This window comes from Marmota monax, unplaced genomic scaffold (genome assembly GCF_021218885.2).
Source record: "Marmota monax isolate L192 unplaced genomic scaffold, Marmota_monax_Labrador192_F-V1.1 WCK01_AAM20220418_F8-fsc00017, whole genome shotgun sequence".
Taxonomy (NCBI): Eukaryota; Metazoa; Chordata; class Mammalia; order Rodentia; family Sciuridae; genus Marmota; species Marmota monax.
Window position 1 is genome coordinate 13687543 of NW_026695241.1, and position 5055 is coordinate 13692597.

At 37.6% G+C, this 5055-nt stretch overlaps 1 pseudogene; it reads left to right on the forward strand.

The window, feature by feature from the left end:
- Positions 1 to 287: 287 nt before the first annotated feature.
- On the forward strand, positions 288 to 888 carry LOC124090124 (proteasome subunit beta type-3-like; annotated as a pseudogene).
- The last annotated feature ends 4167 nt before the right edge of the window (positions 889 to 5055 follow it).

Sequence of the window (5055 nt, forward strand, 5' to 3'; positions counted from 1 at the left end):
CAGACAGCAGTGTAGACCAAAAATGGCTCAGAATTCTTTGTTCTAGCACACAGCATGTTGTATTTATAGCCAGTGATCTACAGAAAACAGGAATAAGATCTAGAGATAGCCCAACTGTTTATAGCACTCATCTGTCTTATTTTAGCATAATTTTACAGTGTGATTGGCTGAGACTCAGCTGCTTGTTAGAATAGATTGTGGTTTGCTTACACCATGTACAGAGAAACATTAAGGCCAGCTTCAGACTGGAATTGCAGCAGTGATCACGGTCTCGGTACACAGCAATCATGTCTATGATGGCTTATATCAGAAGGGCCATCATAATCATGAAGGAGAAGAACTGTGTGGCCATCGCTGCAGACAGGTGCTTCAGGGGGATCCAGGTGCAGATAATGACCATGGACTTCCAGAAGATCTTTCCTATGGGTGACCGGCTGTACATTGGCCTGGCACGGCTCACCACAGATGTCCAGACAGTTGCCCACACCTCGAGTTCCGGCTAAACCTATGTGAGTTGAAGGAAGGTCAGCAGATTAAGCCCTATACCCTCATGATCATGGTGGCCAATCTATTCTATGAGAAAAGATGTGACCCCTACTACACAGAGCCAGTTATCGCTGGGTTGAACCCTAAGCCCTTCATTTGCTCTCTAGACCTCATTGACTGCCCTAAGGTGACTGATGACTTTGTAGTTAATGGCACCTGTCCTGAGCAAATGTACAGGATATGAAGGTTCCTCTGTGAGCCCAATTTGGATCCAGAACACCTGTTTGAAACCATCTCCCAAGCCATGCTGAACGCTGTGCAGTATTAGGCATTGGAGTAATTGTCCACATCATTGAGAAGGACAAGATCACCACCAGAACACTGAAGGCCTAAATGGACTGACCCCATTCACAGAATTCTTTTTTCCCCTTTCTTTTTCTTTTTTTTTTTTAATTTTTAAGTAAAAAAAAAAGTCAGATTTAAAAGATGAAAAGGCAGGTTGGGGATATAGCTCAGTTAATAGAGTGCTTCCCTTGCATACACAAAGCCCTGGGTTCAATCTCCAGCAAAACACACACACACGCAGTTTTAGGCCAAAGGTAACAGCTCAGACATGGCCAAAACAGAAACAAGATTTCCACTTGTACGAAAGACAAAAAGAAGCTGACCATTACCACCACAACCCTGGACTATGAAAAACCAAGCTAAAGGTGACACTGAATATATAGTGTCACAGAATAGAACCAACAACCCAATTGGACCATGCTGAAGGCCACTGTACCAGTGTTAATCTTAGTTACATGACTTGATAAATTGTTCTGAGTTGGAGCTTTGCTGTTTGCTTTCAGTCTTACTAATAGGCCTTTCTGACAATTAACTGTCACCTCTTCCTCTGTTTCATTTGCCACCATGTTAGTCTAGCATTGCTTTCTCTATATATTTCATTTCAACCTTAGCTACTTGCTATGAATGGGAAATGGGTGGGGAGAACAATGAAACTTGAAAATTAAGGTTGAATTTATACAAACTTCTAAGAGTTCCTCTATAATATACCCATGAAATAGTATGTGAGCCTTAATGGCTAATTTTCTCACTACTTGGAGCTCATTTCTGCAGACTTCATATATATGCTCAAGAAGGCTGAACTGCTGGACATTTAATTCCTAGGTAAATGGGAAGTAATTGTACCTATTGATCCCTGTAAGAGTACATGGATGCGTGTGGGCTTGGAAAGCTTTTTTCCTGCCAGAATGAGGAATGTGAAATAAATACAGTAGATTATTCCTTAAATGGTAGGCATTAGTCTTTCTTGGAACTTATTTGTTATTCTCTGGGCTCACTAAGAAGTCTGATGCTGAAATATTTGGAATAGCAAAAATTGCAAGTTGACAGCATATTGCTGAATTTTGATGTCGTGGTTCTTCATTCAGGCATCATCTATTATGTGAGAACATTGTGTTAATAAATTAACATCATCAGAGAAAAGTAAGGACAGAAAAAGTTTGCTATCTTGGACACTGCAATTCTTGGCTCCCTTGAAGCAAAACCTGTTATACAAAGTACAACAGGAAAACCTGGAATTTGAACGTCACCAATTTCAAAGATGGCTTCAAAAAAGATTCCTGAGAGTTGAGATATCAGTGTCTACCATCATAAGTTTTGCTCTTCAACCCAAACTGAGAACAACACTGGTACGGTTCAATTAGCCTAAGCAAGTTTTAAGGAATTTCCTTCTGCAACTTCACCTGTAGCATGAATTTTCTCTGTATTTTTTTTCTTATGTTTATTTATATTGTTAATATCCTTTTTGCTATACTCATCTTATCCTCCTGGGTAGAGATCTTGAGAGTAGGAATAATGCTTCTTTTTGCTTTTCGCAGAATCACTCTAATGTGTACACAGACCTGGTAATCTTCTCCATCAGACTATAGCCAATGGAGGATTTAACTTTCCGGACTCCTTGAAGTTGCTGTTGTTCATAGGCAGTGGCATTAAAATTACTTGGCTAAGACAGTGAAAAAAATTAATGCAATCCTCTGGTTCCTCCTTCCTCACTGGGCAACCCCAAGATGGTGGAGCTTGATTCCCTAGAACATCTGTGTGAAGCCTCCTCATCCTTTGTGCCACAAAGATGAACTAAAGCTCTCGTTAGGCCCCTAAGATTTGAGGTTTATTTTCTCAGTCTAAGAATAGATTATCCTTGTTAATACAAACAAGCATAGGAGAAAGAACTATTAAATTGATATTTTTAATTAGTTTTTAATTAAATTACCCCTAATTCTTTATTATCTGTCATTTTGAGCTCGTCTCTTAAATGGCCCACATATTTTTTTTTCTTTTCTTTTCTCATAGGTGTAATGATTTGTTTGTCCTGGGTGAGTGGGTTCTTTGAAGAGCTTTGTCAGAGGTTCTTAAACAAGGATCAAGTCATATTTCAGAGGGTTTGAGATAGGTCTTTGTCTCCTGTGGGTTTTTATATTTATTCTCTCTGTGGGGGTATAGACCCTGCACTTTTCATCAGACTTTTAAGTTTTCACAATGACAGACAGATAAGAACTTCTAGGTTAGGTGAAACCTAGAAATTTTATGGAGCATGAACATAAAATCTTAATATATACAGGATAACTGACAACATTGTAAGGAGACAGTATTCTTAGCCTAATGAATATTCAAAAATACACAAAACAGTTAATTAAAATAACCAAATAAATCCTTATATCCCAAAATTTGGTTTAAAATAGATATAATATCTGAATGATTAAGTGGCTTCCTTAACTCTTAAACTCTCATTTAAAATTGGTGAGAAGAAAAAATATAGACTCTGAAGGAAAATCTTGATCACTCGTTTTCTTACAATGTTTGGATAGCTCACACCATCTTTCTAGAATAAATTATTATATTAACACATAATCAGTAAGAGATTCGTACCCACCCACATCCTTATAAGTTCATATGTTAATACCAACTCCCATGTAATGAATCTCAACTATCTCTAATAAGCATTCTGTTACTACCTTTAAACCCGTAGTCCTTATCCCAAGTTTCAGAAAAAGACATGAATAATAATTTTGCCCACAGTGGTTCCAGAAAAAGTTCCAAGGACTAAATATATCAAACTATGTGAATCACTTTTTTAAAAAAAATTACTATCTTTAACCAGTCCCTAGGGGGTGGTTTATGAAAAAATAAATTCTGTTCCTTCCTTCTCTTGACCAATTGGTTAAAGTACATTAGTTTTTGCCTGGGTTCACACTGAATTTTTAGAACAACCAACACTATTCCTTCAATTCTCCCTATCTCTGCCACTTTTTCCCCAGACCTAAGCTCATGAAACATTCATGAGAATGCAATTAGATCCTCCTCAAAGTGAGTTCTTAGCCTACAGAAAGCTTTTTCAAGGATTCCTATTGTTTGTCTACTGCCTAGAACCTCCTAATTTTGAGCCAGGTTTCCCTTTTCCTAGGTTGACAGACAGTGACTTAATCACAGAAGTTGGGCTAAGCAAAGCAAGTGCTTTGCTTTGCTCTCATATCATACATGTTGGTTTCTTACTAACCAACACAGTGAATTATTATACTAACACTTGCTATATAGTCACTCATATGAGTGTCTTGAATCACAGAATCACATAGAGTTGCTAGATCACTAAGAACAAAGCTCATGTTATAGCTGTGTCTCTCACAAGATCCTAGTACACATAATATGCACATAGCATGTCCTTGATAAGTATGTCCTGAATACAGACACAGGTTAAAGGATGGATGGATGGATGGACAGATAAAATCAATGAAAATACTACGAGTAAATAGTGTATTATAACAGAACATTTTTTTTTCACCTAGGAAGCTAATTCTTAATTTGCCAATAACTATCCCAGAAATCTTTGAAAAGTTAGTTACCATCTCTGAACTCCAGTTGCATCACTATAAAACAAGAGGGCTAAAATTACATGAATTTTGTCATCTCTTTTATATTAATACTCTAATGATAGATAATTACCCATCAAATTTAGTTCTATAATATTTCAAGGGTCTCCTTCCCATTCCCCTCATAATTTCCCTCAAATATGTTTAAGTGACTATCCATTTCTTTCCCACTCATCTTACACTGGCTGAAACAGAAACCCTACAAAGGAAGATCAAGGAACAGTCCATAACTTTGATCTTTAGTCTCTAGGTATAAAATAGCCTCAGGATAAGAAGCAAAGAAAGGCAATGCCAGACTAGGTAGTCTTGAGAAAATGGGTGATCCGCTGAGGAACCTGGAGTAAACTATTTTGCAGAGAGTTTCTGAACAAAAAGTTGGGGTTTTGAAGTGAAAAAGTTGAAGGAAGAAGAAAGTCAATGATTCACTGTAGAAGACAGAAATAGGTGATAAAATGGATTTGATGTGTCTCGGTGGCTGGAAAGTATGTGTCTTGAGTAAAATCTCTGAAAAGCCAAAAGGAGACTGTATATAACTGTTTTCCTACAGAATGGACGAGTGCATTTCTTGATACTATCCAATGTTGGAGGCACCCAGGAGTAGTGGTTAACAGCATTGTTGGGGGATTCAGACCTCAGTCTGAAT